General features: G+C 41.8%; 1 long non-coding RNA gene and 1 other non-coding gene across 2 annotated transcripts in view; both read left to right on the plus strand.

Annotated features, from left to right (window-relative positions):
* Nucleotides 1-17,515, plus strand: part of LOC141276895 (uncharacterized) — a 185,687-nt gene that overhangs the window by 96,005 nt on the left and 72,167 nt on the right. The window lies entirely within an intron of this gene.
* LOC117308795 (small nucleolar SNORD12/SNORD106) lies at nt 13,250-13,341 on the plus strand. Its single transcript, XR_004522972.1, has one exon. It is a non-coding gene; the product is annotated as a small nucleolar SNORD12/SNORD106 (small nucleolar RNA).

Consider the following 17,515-nt stretch of genomic DNA (forward strand, 5'->3'; position numbering starts at 1 on the left):
ATGTACCCTGCATCTGTGGAATACCTGTGAATCATCCCAAAATTGTGGCAGTAGACTTTGGAAGCAGCTGTAGACTTGGGGGTTTTTTGTATGTGACTGACTAGTTTCTGATTTTTATGTTTATCTTAGTATAGTTTTTAGCGCTTGCTATCATTGGTGGATGTGTTTTCTGGTTTGGTGGCTCTCTTCTTGTTTTATTTTAATAATTTTTTTTAATTTTAATAACTATTTTTGAGTTTATTTTTTCTTCCTTTTTTTCTCCCTTTTCTTCTGAGCCATGTAGTTGACAGGGTCTTGGTGCTCCGGCAGGGTGTCAGGCCTGAGCCTCTGAGGTGGGAAAGCCACATTCAGGACACTGGGCCACCAGAGACCTCCTGGCCCCATGTAATGAAAATCGACGAGAGCTCTCCCAGAGATCTCCGTCTCAACGCTAAGACCCAGCTCCACTCAACAACCAGCAAGCTCCAGTGCTAGATACCCTATGCCAAACAACTGGCAAGGCAGGAATACAACCCCACCCATTAGCAGAGAGGCTGCCTAAAATCATAAGTTCACAGACACCCCAAAACACATCACCAGACGCAGTCCTACCCAACAAAAAGACAAGATCCAGCCTTATGCACCAGAACACAGGCACAAGTCCCCTCCACCAGGAAGCCTACACAGCCCACTGAACCAACCTTACCCACTGGGGGCAGACACCAAAAACAACTGCAACTACGAACCTGCAGCCTGTGAAAAGGAGACCCCCAAACACAATAAGTTAAGCAAAAGGAGAAGACAGAAATACGCAGCAGATGAAGGAGCAAAGTAAAAACCCCCCAGACCAAACAAATGAAGAGGAAATAGGCAGTCTACCTGAAAAAGAATTCAGAGTAATGATAGGAGAAATGATCCAAAATCTTGGAAATAGAATGAAGAAAATACAAGAAACATTTAACAAGGATCTAGAAGAACTAAAGAGCAAACAAACAATGATAAATAACACAATAAATGAAATTAAAAATTCTCTAGAAGGAATCAATAGCAAAATAACTGAAGCAGAAGAACAGATAAGTAACCTGGAAGATAAAACAGTGGAAATAACTACTGAGAGCAGAATAAAGAAAAAAGAATGAAAAGAATTGAGGACAGTCTCAGAGACCTCTGGGACAGCATTCAGTACACCAACCTTGAAATTATAGGGGTCACACATATTTGACCTATAAATATCAATTAAGTCCAACTTGTTTAATGTGTCATTTAAAGCTTGTGTTTCCTTATTTATTTTCATTTTGGATGATCTTTCCATTGGTGAAAGTGGGGTGTTAAAGTCCCCTACTCTTATTGTGTTACTGTTGATTTCCCCTTTTATGGCTGCTAGCATTTGCCTTATATATTGAGGTGCTCCTATGTTGGGTGCATAAATATTTGCAATTGTTATATCTTCTTCTTGGATTGATCCTTTGATCATTATGTAGTGTCCTTTTTCTTTTGTAATAGTCTTTATTTTAAAGTCTAATTTTTCTGATATGAGAATTGCTACTCCAGCATTTCCATTTGCATGGAATATCTTTTCCCATCCCCTCACTTTCAGTCTGTATGTGTCCGTAGGTCTGAAGTGGGTTTCTTGTAGACAGCATATATATGGGTCTTGTTGTTGTATCCATTCAGCCAGGCTATGTCTTTTGGTTGGAGCATTTAATCCATTTACATTTAAGGTAATTATCGATATGTATGTTCCTATTCCCATTTTCTTAATTGTTTTGGGTTTGTTTTGTAGGTCTTTTCCTTCTCTTGTGTTTCCAGCCTAGAAAAGTTCCTTCAGCGTTTGTTGTAAAGCTGGTTTGGTAGTGCTGAATTCTCTTAACTTGTGCTTGTCTGTAAAGGTTTTAATTTCTCCTTCGAATTTGAATGAGATCCTTGCTGGGTAGAGTAATCTTGGTTTTAGGTTTTTCCCTTTCATCACTTTAATTATGTCCTGCCACTCCCTTCTGGATTGCAGAGTTTCTGCGAAAGATCAGCTGTTAACCTTATGGGGATTTTCTGTTATGTTATTTGTTGCTTTTCCCTTGCTGCTTTTCATATTTTTTTCTTTGTATTTAATTTTTGACAGTTTGATTAATATGTGTCTTTGCATGTTTCTCCTTGGATTTATCCTGTGTGGGACTCTCTGTGCTTCCTGGACTTGATTGACAATTTCCTTTCCCATATTAGGGAAGTGTTCAGCTATAATTTTGAACTCAAATCAGTAGAATTAGAAATGAAAAAGGAGAAGTAACAACTGACCCTGCAAAATACAAAGAATCATGAGAGGTTACTACAACCAAATATATGCCAATAAAATGGACACCCTGGAAGAAATGGACAAATTCTTAGAAATGCACAATGTTCTGAGCCTGAACCAGGAAGAAATCGAAAATATAAACAGACCAATCACAAGCACTGAAATTGAAACTGTGATTAAAAATCTTCCAACAAATAAAAGCCCAGGACCAGATGGCTTCACAGGTAAATTCTATCAAACATTTAGAGGAGAGCTAACACCTATCCTTCTCAAACTCTTCCCAAATATAGCAGAGGGAGGAACACTCTCAAACTCATACTGTGAAGCCACCATCACCCTGATACCATAAGCAGACAAAGATGTCACAAAAAAGAAAACTACAGGCCAGTATCACTGATGAACACAGATGCAAAAATCCTCCACAAAATACTAGCAAACAGAATCCTATAGCACACTAAAAGGAACATACACCATGATCAAGTGGGATTTATCCCAGGAATGCAAGGATTCTTCAATATATGCAAATCAATTAATGTGAAACATCATATTAACAAATTGAAGGATAAAAGCCACACGATAATCTCAATAGATGCAGAAAAAACTTTTGACAAAATTCAACAACGATTTATGATAAAACCCCTCCAGAAAGTAGGCATAGTGAGAAGGGAACTTTTGTCAACATAATAAGGGCCATATATGACAAACCCACAGTCAACATCGTTCTCAGTGGTGAAAAACTAAAACCACTTCCACTAAGATCAGGAGCAAGACACGGTTGCCCACTCTCACCACTCTTATTCAACACTTTTGGAAGTTTTAGCCACAGCAATCAGAGAGAAAAAGAAAAGGAATCCAAATTGGAAAAGAGGAAGTAAAACTGTCACTGTTTGCAGATGACATGATTCTATACATAGAAAACCCTAAAGATGCTACCAGAAAACTACTAGAGTTAATCAATGAATTTGGTAAAGTATCAGGATACAAAATTAATGCACAGAAATCTCTTACATTCCTATACACTAATGATGAAAAATCTGAAAGAGAAATTAAGGAAACACTCCCATTTACCACTGTAAGAAAAAGAATAAAATACTTAGGAATAAACCTATCTAAGGAGGCAAAAGACCTGTATGCAGAAAACTATAAGACACTGATGAAAGAAATTAAAGATGATACAAACAGATGGAGAGATATACCATGTTCTTGGATTGGAAGAATCAACATTATGAAAAAGACTCTACTACCCAAAGCAATCTACAGATTCATTGCAATCCCTATCAAACTACCAATGGCATTTTCCACAGAACTGGAACAAAAAATTTCACAATTTGTATGGAAACACAAAAGACCCCGAATAGCCAAAGCAATCTTGAGGGAAAAAAAGGAGCTGGGGGAGTCAGACTCCCTGTCTTCAGACTCTGCTACAAAGCTACAGTAATTAAGACAGTATGGTACTGGCACAAAAACAGAAATATAGATCAATGGAACAGGATAGGAAGCCCAGAGATAAACCCACACACATATGGGTCACCTTATCTTTGATAAAGGAGGCAAGAATATATAATGGAGAAAAGGCAGCCTCTTCAATAAGTGGTGCTGGGAAAACTGGACAGCTACATGTAAAAGAATGAAATTAGAACACTCCCTAACACCATACACAAAAATAAACTCAAAATGGATTAAAGACCTAAATGTAAGGCCAGACACAATAAAACTCTTAGAGGAAAAAGGCAGAACACTCTATGACATAAATCACAGCAAGATCCTTTTTGAACCACCTCCTAGAGAAATGGAAATAAAAACAAAAATAAACAAATGGGACCTAATGAAACTTAAAAGCTTTTGCACAGCAAAGGAAACCATAAACAAGATGAAAAGCCAACCTTCAGAATGGGAGAAAATATTTGCAAATGAAACAACTGACAAAGGATTAATCTCCAAAATATACCAGCAGCTCATGCAGCTCAGTACCAAAAAAAACAAACAACCCAATCCAAAACTGGGCAGAAAACCTAAATAGACATTTCTCCAAAGAAGATATACAGACTGCCAACAAACACACGAAAGGATGCTCAACATCACTCATCATTAGAGAAATGCAAATCAAAACTGCAATGAGGTGTCACCTCACACCAGTCAGAACGGCCATCATCAAAAAATCTACAAACAATAAATGCTGGAGAGGGTGTGGAGAAAAGGGAAGCCTCTTGCACTGTTGGTGGGAATGTAAATTGATACAGCCACTGTGGAGAACAGTATGGAAGTTCCTTAAAAAGCTACAAATAGAACTACCATATGACCCAGCAATCCCACTACTGGGCCTATACCCTGAGAAAACCATAATTCAAAAAGAGTCATGTACCACAATGTTCATTGCAGCTCTATTTACAGTAGCCAGGACATGGAAGCAACCTAAGTGTCCATTGACAGATGAATGGATAAAGAAAATGTGGCACATATATACAGTGGAATATTACTCAGCCATAAAGGAAACGAAATTGAGTTGTTTGTAATGAAGTAGATGGACCTTGAGTCTGTCATACAGAGTGAAGTAAGTCAGAATGAGAAAAATACTGTACGCTAACACACATATATGGAATCTAAAAAAGAATGGTTCTGAAGAACCTAGGGGCAGGACGGGAATAAAGATGCAGACATAGAGAATGGACTTGAGGACATGGGGAGGTGGCAGGTTAAGCTGGGACGAAGTGAGAGAGTGGCGTGGACATATATACACTACCAAACGTAAAATAGATAGCTAGTGGGAAGCAGCCGCATAGCACAGGGAGATCAGCTCGATGCTTTGTGACCACCTAGAGAGGTGGGATAGGGAAGGTGGGAGGGATACTCAAGAGGGACGGGATATGGGGATATATGTATACATATAGCTGATTCACTTTTTTGTACAGCAGAAACTAACACAACATTGTAAAGCAGTTATTTTCCAATAACATTGTTTAAAAAATAAATAAACTGATGCCAATCTGGTTACTGGATGTGTTTTATTTTAATTGGTATAATTGTTTTGCAAAAAGTTCTGTTTAATGTTATGTTTTTAAGTATAAACATCTCTCTTAATGCATGTTGAATAACTCCCTGTGGTACAATGTATGTATTAATTCATTAGTTCCAACATTAACTGGTCGCAGCTAACAATTGTCTACTGAAATTCAACTCAGTCAGTTACTAAAGGTGCATTTTGGGGTTGTTTTACCTTAGGAAGGACAATAGGAAGTTGCATTACTCTCAAGGTGTGCTTAGCTGATTTTTTTTTTAATGGTCTTATCAGTGCCTTTTGCATGATACTCTTGGCTTTAGGTGGTATTTTGAGGAAGAGCTTGGCCCCGTCTGTATACATAGCCCAGTTCCCTTCTCTCTGGAGTACCCTTTTTTAGACAACTGTCTCCTGGAGCTTTTGAAGTTCACCTCTTCAAGGAGGCCTTCGTGGGCCACGGTTCTGGGGTAGTTCTTCTTCTTTACATCCTCTCAGCACCCCTACTTTCTCTCTCTGAACTGATTCATTGTCGTTTCTTAGGGTCAATGCTCTCTGGATCAGTGCTTCTGCAGGGGCTATTTGGCAACACCTGTAGGCAGTTTTGCTTGCCAAACCAGTGGCGTTGCTACTGGAATGTAGGAGGTAGAAGACGGGGATGTTGCCAAACCCTCTACACTGTACAGGACCGGCGGCTCACCCCAGCAAAGAGTTATCCAACCCGAAACGTCATAGCACTGACGTTGCTCCAGGTTGATTTGCCATCCCCAGAAGGACCCCACCTTGGCCAAGCCTGCTTCGGTCACCTCTGTTAACCTAGCATGCAAACAATCTCTAGGAAATAAGAATGATTCAATAAGTGTAGAATTACTTTTAATTGATTGGAGGAACGCATGAATGAAAAAGGATAGCAACTTTTCATTTAGTACAGTGTTAAAACATGCAGGTCTGCTTTTAACCATAAATATTGGTATGAGGGAAGAGCATATCAAGTTCACTGCTGCACTCTGCTTTTCAAACTTGGGTTGACAATTAATAATGGAGCATTGGAAAAATGCATTGTTCGTGCAGTCTTGCATATGAAAAAACATAACCTAAGATGAAGCAAGATCACTGAGCTGTGAACCTGGACCACTGTGTTAACTTTTCCATCCTCTGAGTTGCTTATATAAACTGTGAACTGTGTGGCACCGTCAGCCTACATTGTGGTCCCTTGTGAAAAACTCCATAAGGCAAGCATGTACGCTAGGGGGTATTGTTGAGAATTTTGCTTATTATGTGACATAGTGCTTCTTATTAAGGGTTCATGGGAGAAACTGCCCTCCTGTTTCTACTGTGCTTCTGACTTGTTCTTGTCTTAGAAATGCTGTGAATTACAGAATTGACTGTGTTTCATTTGTGGCATTGGCTACTAAGAAGCTTAAATATAAATTTATGGCTCATTTTCTTCAAGTGTATAGGGTATTACGGTATGCTAATCTCACCCCGGCTGTCTTCTTTCTTTACATTTCTTTTCATTAAGGTTTTTATCCCCCCCTTCTCCCTCCCTTCCTTCTTTCCTTTCTTCCTGCCATGCTACATGTGTCTTATAAAAAGTGTTTTTCTTCAAAAGGGACATTTTGAGACATAATTTATTTAATCTGTAAGTATCTGAGTGCTTATTTTATTACAGCTGTAGCTTTTTGAGAAAGAAATTTACAGTATGCCTTGGACACACAAAACTAATCAAAATGGTCATCATGAGTAGAGACAACCAGTATTTCTATCAGCTTAAGAGCAAGATGCATTCATGGCACTCTTCACTTGCTGTTTCTGGACCCAAGTCCCAGAAAGCATCGAAGGGATGCCCTGGAGATATCTAAGAGACGGAGGGAGAGGAGCGCTAGGTCTGCAGTAATCAAACTGTCTCACAAGTAATGCAGCCAGTTTCCTTTCTACTTAGTGCATATCACGGCTTGGCACACACTTTAACTCATTCCTAACCTTTTGAGGTTTTGTTCAGTTCAGCTGGTTTGGCTGTCCCGTGCTTAGGCTCGATGGGAGCGGGCCCTTTGCTAGTGGGGCCTCTCTAGCTCTCTCAGCCTTGGTTAAAAAAGTCATTACTGTTGAAAAATAATGGATTTTTAAAATTCATCCCATTCCCTGTAAATTTGGGGCTGGGGATGAGGTCTGGGACTGACAAGGATAAACACACACTTACTTGTAATCTAACCACTGAGAGGCAGTGACTACTAACATTCTGATAAAATCTTCTAGGCTTTTCTCCTACGTGTGTGTAAGGATCCATATGTTTTTTAATGAAAAAGGGATGTTATATATATTCCTTTGCAACTGTTGGTGTTCTCTTGTTTGTGGTGGTATTATCTTTCCATGTCAGTGAACATGGTTCTACAGTTTTATGTTTGGTGGCTGGATGGCATTCTGTTGTGTGGATATATCATAGTTTATTAACCAATCCGAAATAGACATTTAAGTTGTTTCCATTGTAAATACTATTAAAGTACGGTGTGTGTGTGTCGTGTACACACATGCTTTTTAAACAGCTTGATTCTGTGATCCAAAGTCAAAACATTTCATAACTTCAATTTAAAGTTTACTTGAGACGGAAATAAAGAATTGGTCCCGATGCAGACTGATATAGCAGCGTGATTTTATAATATACATTAGCATTAATACCAGTTGAATACTCCTTCTTTATATTTAGTCGGAGAAACAATTACAAGTTGTTTAAGAAAACTAGACAATATGGATAGCCTAATTCATCTGTGTATGTAGCATACACCTGTCTAGGCTAGGTGCATAAAGTAAGTGCTAAATCTTAATTTAAAACATTAGTGTTGTTCCTTATAGACCAAGAATTTCAGAGAGGCATTTTTCCTTTTCAAGAAGAAGGTAGGGTAAATATCTTTGAGATTGAATTTCAGTGAGCAAATTGTTGATCACAATTAATCTGCCACTTTCAGGGCAGAACAGCCCAATCTTCTTTCGTATTAAAGAATTACAAGGACTACTTTATCTTCACAAATTACGGAAAAAGAGGTAGAGATAAAAGAGAAGGGGAGGGAAAAGAGAGACAAATCCCCGCAGACCCCCCTGATTTACAGGTGGGATTCAAAAGTCCTGCTGTGTGAAAAAGGCACCATTATGAAGAAACTCTCCTCAAATTACTCAGTCAGAAACAACCCAAAAGGACTCGGGTCGAGCACACCCTTTCAGTATTGTTGCGCTGCCACAGCAAATTAAATTCACTCAGGCTGACTTCATGCTATGCCTCACTTCAAAAATGTTTTCTAGCCTGTGCCTCCCCTACCCTCCTACTTCCGGCCCCCCAACCAAATGAACTGGTTACCCTGGAAACAAGGGAAGGAGAAAAAATAAGTGCGGTGTTCGTAAACAGCGTAGCTAAAATAAAATAGAGGAACATTCCAGGCGACTCTGCTGCTATCTTGGTTTGGGGGTCAGTTTTCTGCTTTGTAACATTTGGTAAATATGTTCTTACGTTCTGGCATAGTGTTAAATAAGAATGTAGGATCAGAAAGCATTGTTTTAAATAAAAGGGCTGCCTACTGGATGGGAGGAGATATTTGCAAAAGGTATATCCGATAAGGGGTTAATAGTCACTGAATAGATAAAGGCACCTGGACTGTGGACATTAATTAGGTAATAATCTGTAGAGAAGGGAAATAAAACATTTCCTACTTTTTTAGGTAAAATTTATATTGGTGACTTCAGGAAAGGCAGATTGAATAAAAATATCTGTTTATTTTTTATTTTATCATTTTTTATCATTTTTTAATTTTATTTATCATTTTATTTTATCATTTTTTAGGTAAAATTTATATTGGTGACTTCAGGAAAGGCAAATTGAATAAAAATATCTGTTTATTTTATCATTTTATCCTTTATTCAGAGATCTTATCATTTGTAAGGTCTTTAATATAAGCCAGACACTATTTTATGTGATTTAAATTAACACCACATCAAAAAAAAAGCATTGTCTTGACGCCATGGAAAGATTGGATTTTTAAAAAGTTTTATTGGAGTCTAGTTGATTTACAGTGTGTTTCAGGTATACAGCAAAGTGAATCAGTTATACATATACATATATCTAGTTTTATTTTTAGATTCTTTTCCCATGTAGGTCATTACAGAGTATTGAGAAGAGAACAGACAGAAAGATTGGATTTTGACGGACACATGAGTTAGTTTGAATGGGTTTTAAGACCAGGTGTGAAAAAAATTTCCCCAAAACATCCAGGAGCTCAGGAAGGACCGTTTCTACCCCGTGCTGAGATTTGTAAGCAAAGGCTCTGGGAGGTTCGTCTTGTTGGGGCCTTTACTACGGTGGATTTGCAACGGGAGAGTGAGGTCAACATAAGGGCCTCGTTCTGGAAGCTCTGAGTCATTCCGTCTGCCCTCTGCTGTACCTTTTCAACTTGAGTAGCATTTACGCCGCAGGGAGATGCTCAGAACTATGAATCTTTACCCAGGAGCGGGTGCAGTGGCGGCTGTCATGGCACCTGAACAGCTCCCACTGTCCTTCCCTCTCTGACCCTGTCCTTGCTGCTGGGGAAATCTGGCCTTTACAGCACATGCTAATAAGACCATCAAGCAGGTGTCAGTTGTTTTTGGATGACACTAGGATGTGGTATGTAAACAGGGCATACCATGAAGGGAACTTCAACTGTCAGACTCATTAAAAAAATGTTTTTTAATTGAAGTATAGTTGATTTACATTGTGTTAGTTTCAGGTGTACAGCAAAGTGATTCAGTTATTTATATATATACTTTTTTCAGATTCTTTTCCATTCTAGGTTATTACAAGGTATTGACTATAGCTCCCTGTGCTACACGGTAACTCCTTGTTACTGATTTTATATACAGTCGTGTGTATCTGTTAACCCCAAACTCCTAGTTTAACCCCGTCCCCACCTTTGGGGACCATAAGTTTCTTTTCTATGTCTGTGAGTCTGTTTCTCTTTTGTAAATAAGTTCACTTTTATCATATTTTAGATTCCACATGTAAGTGATATCATATGATATTTGTCTTTGTCTGATTTATTTAGTATGATAATCTCTAGGTCCATCGTCAGACTATTTGTAAATTGTCTTTCTGTACGCCCTTTAGTATGAGAGTGGCTTTTGGCAAAGCTATCAAACCATTCTGACTTTACTGAAGAGGCAAATCTATGTTCAATACAAAACCAAAGGAAAAAGTCTCTCTGTCACATCCTTCTGACCTGCAGTTGACGCCAGCTTTCCTTCGGTGAGGCTAAAATGGAGGGAAATGGCCTGAAGGAAAAGTGTTTGAAGACTGTGCTGTGTGTGTCTTTGTCTATGTACTATGTGCGTATATGTTATCTGTCCCAGGCCCCAGGGTAGGACCGGCTTTCCTGTGCCGGGAGCTCGGGCTTCTGCTGGAAAGCAGGTACACAAAGCCTTCTTTAACTTGCGTGCCGCAAGCGGTGAGATGAAAAACGCCCACTGATGGTCAACAGATCTGTCCCCTAAGACGCCACTCCTCAGAACATGGCATTTGTTGACTCTGGGCGAAGCTTTTAGTATTTTCGGCGTCTAAGAAGATTTGGCCAGTAGCCCTTCTGTGGATGGTCGTATTCCTGAGCCAGAAATGTCAGTTACCAGTTTTCTTTCTTCATCTGTTCATTAAGCCTTTTGTATATTTTCTCTCTGATTCCCAGGAATTAGTGATGACGTGTGTCATTTTCATATCATTAAACTTCCTTAAAGGGGTAAGGTTATAGTCGTTAGCAATTCTCCGCTTTGTAAGGTTTCAAAGATCTGAACCAGGACAGTTCTTTATAAATGAAGTAAGCCCACAAGCTTTATTCCAGAAAGCTCATTCGAGGCAATAATTTTGTCCATAACAACTTGTTAGAACAAATGAAATTGTTCTATGTGGGTTTCCTGTCTTCTGATCCATCTGCGAATGATGGCTCTATGGGGAATCTTCTTACCTCTGTTAGGGTAATGAGAAAACAAGTTGTTGGAAGGCAGAAAGCCATGAGCTAGGAATGAGCCTAGGTAATCAGCAGAGCAAGTGATCACTTTGGGATAAATAGGTTACAGGAAGGGAGACTCACCGGAACCCTCGTTCTGCTGGACTGTCAGATGATGTGTCTCTGATTGTTTTCCTAGATGCCTCCACAAGCTCTGAATCTCAGCTTTGGGCCCAGGAGGGTCTTTCCTGGTCCATTTTTGTGCCCCAGTTGAATTGCCTGTTCTGTGGCTCCCCAGAGGCCCATATTCCCTGTAGAGTCTAATCTTCACATAGAGCTCAAACAGCTCTATTCTCTCTAGAGCAGGGGTCCGCACCTCTCGGGCCGCAGACCCATACCGGTCCGCAGCCCGTTAGGAACCGGGTCGCACAGCAGGAGGTGAACGGCGAGCTAGCGCGGCTTCATCTGCCGCTCCCGGTCGCTCGCGTTACCGCCTGAGCCATCCCCGCCCCCAACCCTGGTCCGTGGAAAAATTGGCTTCCTTGAAACCAGACCCTGGTGCCAAAAAGGTTGGGGGCCGCTGCTCTAGAGGACGGTGGATCGGAGTCTCACCAGCATCTTCCTGTGTAGTTTGGAGCCACAGGATGGCCTGAAATGGGCTTGTTTTGGAACCTGACATTGTGTGTTTTAGAGAAGTTTCTGAATTGTTCTCTGATTGAGACCCATCCTCAAAGAGAGATCGACAGATTTAGTATGAAATTGCATAGGGATCTGATTAGTGAAAATATCCCACTCCACTGTTCTTCGCTAAGTTCTTTGTGTGTGTCAGAATCTTTAATTCACACTGTATATACGTTTTCTTGTTCAGTCTTATAACCTTTTGAGGTAGGGACTATTTTCACTTCTTGGATGAAGGAACGGAGGCTTAGAAAGGTTGTCACTTGCCCAAGCTTCCTTAGCTGGGATGGGAAGTCCATCCTGACCACCCGTGCAACCCTGTGCATTCTTTTTTGTTTGTTTGTTTTTGTTTTTTTTGGTGGTACGCGGGCCTCTCACTGTTGTGGCCTCTCGCGTTGCGGAGCACAGGCTCCGGACGCACAGGCTCAGCGGCCATGGCTCACGGGCCTAGCCGCTCCGCGGCATGTGGGATCTTCCCGGACCGGGGCACGAACCCATGTCCCCTGCATCGGCAGGTGGACTCAACCACTGCGCCACCAGGGAAGCCCCCTGTGCATTCTTTCTCCGGGTTATGCTGCCTCTGTTCCACGGTAGACCGCCCAAACCACTTCTCATCTATGACTTCCTGCAGTCCTGTCCTCCACAATGCTCATCTTGCAAGACCCCAACCCTGGATTTGCCATCCTGATCCCAAAAGGGGGCAACTGATATCTGAGGGGGGGAAAACAAACTGTAAAACTATGCAGGACTTCCCTGGTGGCGCAGTGGTTGAGAGTCCGCCTGCCAATGCAGGGGACATGGGTTCGAGCCCTGGTCTGGGAAGATCCCACATGCCGCGGAGCGGCTGGGCCCGTGAGCCACAACTGCTGAGCCTGCGCGTCTGGAGCCTGTGCTCTGCAACAGGAGAGGCCGCGACAGTGAGAGGCCCGTGCACCGCGATGAAGAGTGGCCCCCGCTTGCTGCAACTAGAGAAAGCCCACGCACAGAAACGAAGACCCAACACAGCCAAAAATAAATAAATAAAATTTAAAAAATAAACCCAAACAACTATGCAGATCAGTACCACTAAGATTCCTTCTCCCCACCTCAGCTGGACCCTCTGCATTACCCATCAATCCTTTCAGAGATCCTTGGCCAGTTTCCACTCCCCACACAGAGGAATTCCAAACCATCACCACTCTCCTCCAGCCCCCCTTTTCACCTCTAAACTCAACAAAGCCTCAAACTTCTGGGAGAAACTGAGTCCACCGGAAAATTTCACCCACTTTACTTACAAGGTGACTTACAGCCACATCAATCCTTACCTTTGTATTGCCGGTTTCCAGGTACCAATTTCAGGCTGGGGTCAAACTTGTTAGCTGGGTAGCTGATGACATAACTTTATTCCCCATCAGATAGACCATGTTGATCTGACTGAGCTATTAGCCAGTTTTCTCTGATGCACTGGGGAAAAAAACCCTGTTAGCTGGATTGGACCTGTTGTCTGGACCTTGTGAAACCCCTCACCTCCTCCTGTTTCTTTTGGGACCTTGTTCCATTAATCAAAATCCCTCAATTCCTCTACCTTTTATTCTTTCACTCTTTTCACACGTCTTCCCCTCAGCCTAAAATAAGCTCGTGTCTTACCCAATCTGAACCCCGAATCAAGCTTAAAAAATCCAACCCTCTAACGACCATCAAGTCTCTCTTTTTGCACAACTACTCGAAGAATAATCTATTCGATTGGTCATCGGCATCTTCTTTCTCCATTCTTTCACCCATAAGATTTGGCTTTTGTTCTTACCACTCGTTCTTACCTGTTCTTAGTAATCAGGATGCAACCAGGCAAAAATGAACAACTTCAGTGATTTGTGACAAAGAAAATATAAAGCAGGAAAGTTGATTAGGTGGGTGGTAGAGTAACTGAGAAACCAGACAGAGGATGGTGCGGTATCCCAGAGGTGGCCACAGCTGGAAGCTACTCCCACACTTGGAATGGAGGGACAAAGTAAAGATGGTGCTCTCAGACCCTGGCCTGCAGATGACCCTAGGAGACATGACCCTTGGATTGGTTGGCTTGTCCTGTGGCAGCTGAAGCCATGGAGGGGATTCAGCCCACGTACTGCCAGACGCTATCCACAGCAGAGAGGAGAAGCAGAAATACCTGACCTCTCTGTTCCCTTCGTCTTTTAGTCTCTCATCCAGGCCAACCATTGGCTCTACTCAGCCCAGCTGGAGACCAGCTGACATTGGAGCCTGGAAAGTGCAGCCTGCAGGTTCAGACATCTGGAACACAGAGTGAGGGGAAGGGTAAGAGGGGAGCTAAAGGCGGACAGATCCAGGACCAGCACGTCATGCAAGGACAACGGTGACTTTCTAGGTGCCAAATCGAGTGGGATTTTAGTTTTTCTATTATTGGAAATTTCCTAATTACACCGGTGATTACTGCCTCCTGGGAATTCTCCACCTTCTTGGCTTCCAAGAGACACAGTATCCTCATTCCATTCTGTCTGTTCCTATAGACTGTACCCCCATAGCTACCACTTAAATATCGGTGTTCTCCAGGATATGGTTGTTCATCCTCAAGGTCTTAACTCCCATGTGGATTCTAATAATTTTAAGATATGTATCTCTAGCCCAGACCTCTCTCATAAAATACCGATCTGTGTTGCCAACTCCCTGCCCCCACAACTGCTTCAAGTTTAACAAGAACAAAAGCAAGCTCATCTTTCTCCCAAATTTCTTATTTCATTCCCCTCTGTTTGCTGTCTCACCCAATGGATTGATTCACTACCCATCTGTTAAAAAGGGTGAGTGGTCTGAGATTTGACCCTACTTATAAGCTCACAGACGTGCCTGCCACAGTTTCATGGTTGCTGGCAGAAGACACAAGTCTCCTGGGTGAGAGACAAAGGACTTTTTTTTTTTTTTTTTTTTTTTTTTTTGCGGTACGTGGGTTTCTCACTGTTGTGGCCTCTCCCGTTGCGGAGCACAGGCTCCGGACGCGCAGGCTCAGCGGCCGTGGCTCATGGGCCCAGCCGCTCCGTGGCATGTGGATCTTCCCGGACCGGGGCACGAACCCGTGTCCCCTGCATCGGCAGGCGGACTCTCAACCACTGCGCCACCAGGGGAGCCCCGAGACAAAGGACGTTTTTACTCAGGGCACAGCAAGCAGCATGAGCTTCATGACTGTGTAGCTTTCCCTACATCCCCGCAAGACCCCCAGGGATGACACGGAGCAATCCAGGTGGATGACACGGAGCAATCCAGGTGGATGCCGTGCACAAGTTGGGTTTGCATCCCTGCTGAGGAACAGGGGGGCTTAGGACCCCCCAGCCTTTCACAATGATCTGCAAGCAAGCCTGCACAACCTGTGCTCCAGAGGGAGACATTATCTTAACTAGACTGGACGGTAAAAACATCTGCTCTTTGCTCTGGAGTGGGGAGACTACAAGACAGTCTGGACAAAGGAGGGGCTCTCTCTTCTATGAGGAAATTGCTACTTCTTTTTCTATGGCTTGCTTTCCTTGTGACTTGTGTTTCCCTTCCCCTTTGGTTTCTTGTCCATCTGAGCTCTACTCATCCTTCAGGGCTCTGCTGCCTGCCCTGCCGCCCATCTACCTGTGTGATAGCTTTTCCTTCCTCAGCAATCCTAAGAAATTCCATATGTTTCTTTATTTTTGGTGTTTCTCATATGACCTGTCTGCCTTCTCATCCAACTGTGAGTGCCTGGAGGGACCATGCACTGTCTGATGTCTCTGTAGCCCTGTGTAGTCGGGCATCCAGTGGACCTCAGTGTCATCTAATGATCTTCTAGACAGTTCATTGTGCTTCTTCCACAGCAGTTCCTCTCTTTTGAACAATCAAACATTAGTTCTTGTTTCTTCTAAAATGGTCTAGGACGCTGAGGTTACCACATCTGTGTTTCTAGGATCGGTTGACATCACAGAAGCATTAAATTGGGAGGGCAACTTTATTTAATGAGACAGTTAAGATAACATGGCAAAATAGCTATTACTTTTCTTTTTCCCCCGGAGTACCTATTATTCCTAGTGTGCTAACACTAGGTGGAACATCTCCCGTACTTCCCTAAAGAGAGAAAGTTAGTCCCAACCTTTCACCTGGTTTTGGTTATTTTACTTTCCTGTCAATAATTTTGAAACATGTACCCATTTTTATTACATGGATGTAACAGAGTGAGTTTGGAGTAACCTGTCTTTAATCAAATTTGGATGACATTTCAGGAGATTTTGCAGTTGGCAAGAAGAGAACCTGGCACACACATATGCACCAACATTTCAAAATGGCATCAGTCCCACTTTTTATTCCTTGAGCAGAGTTCAAAGTTGGTCAGGCTTCCTTCCATTTCTGTAAATTCTGGAAAGTCCAAAATCATTTTGCTCTAACCTCATTGGAAAAACCATGTAATGACTTTCCTAATGAATTGATAACCAGTCAAATATTTTGTCACGCATTTCACATAAAAAGATAAATCCCACCCACTGGAGGATTGATGGAGGAAAAGCATGAAACCACACTAAATCCCAACAATGGTGACTTTTATGAAATTGCTTTAGGTTTTATAGGAATCTGAAATCAATCTGTTATTCATCAAGCACATTACCTGGGTTTTTATTAATATAATCATTCGGATGATATATATTAGGCAGAGCTTTTGAGTCAAGTTCCTGGAAAATTGCTTGATTACTGTTAAAACTGATTAAAACTAAGTTTTTTTTTTTTAACCAAGAAGAAAAGTAAGAAATGAAATTTTTTTATGCTTCATAGTCTGGAGATATGAGCTGTTAAAACCATATCTTTAAAGAAGATAGTGAAAAATTCTACATGTGGTGGAATTGTCATCATTTAATATATAGATATTGTTAAGCCTTTGCTAATGAAAGGCCAAGCAAAGTTTAAGTCAAATCTTGAAGTCTGTCCCAAACTGGGTCTGTGTTATAGGTGCCAATTAATGAGTGAAACTTTAAAAAAATTTGTCATTTATTATTTATTTTTGGCTGAGTTGGGTCTTCACTGCTGCACGTGGCCTTTCTCTAGTTGCGGCGCACGGGCTTCTCATCGCAGTGGCTTCTCGTTGCGGAGCGCGGGCTCTATGCGCGTGAGCTTCAGTAGTTGTGGCACGTGGGCTCAGTAGTTGTGGCTCGCGGGGTCTAGAGTGCAGGCTCAGTAGTTGTGGTGCACGGGCTTAGTTGCGCTGCGGCATGTGGGGTCTTCCCAGACCAGGGATCGAATCTGTGTCCCCTGCACTGGCAGGTGGATTCTTAACCACTGCACCACCAGGGAAGTCCCTAATGAGTGAAACATTAGGTTGCTTAGGTGTTTCTGTGTATTCAGTACAACACAATTTAGGTGAATCTTTTTTTCCTGACAACTAGTGAATAGATTACATTGAGATTTTTGTTTGATTTCCTTGTACACAAATAAATAAGTTGTGTACCTTTCACAGCATCCTAGATATACTAGCTATTTGCTGCGACCAGTGCTTGTCACCCTAAGTCATCCTATAAATAGTGTATTAAATTCCTTAAGACAGCTCTGTGAATGAATGAGAGGAAGAAGGAGCAAAGAGAGGGTGGGACGAAGAGGAGGGTGGTACATGCCATGGCCATCTGAGTGGGAGGC

This window comes from Tursiops truncatus, chromosome 17 (genome assembly GCF_011762595.2).
Source record: "Tursiops truncatus isolate mTurTru1 chromosome 17, mTurTru1.mat.Y, whole genome shotgun sequence".
NCBI lineage: Eukaryota > Metazoa > Chordata > Mammalia > Artiodactyla > Delphinidae > Tursiops > Tursiops truncatus.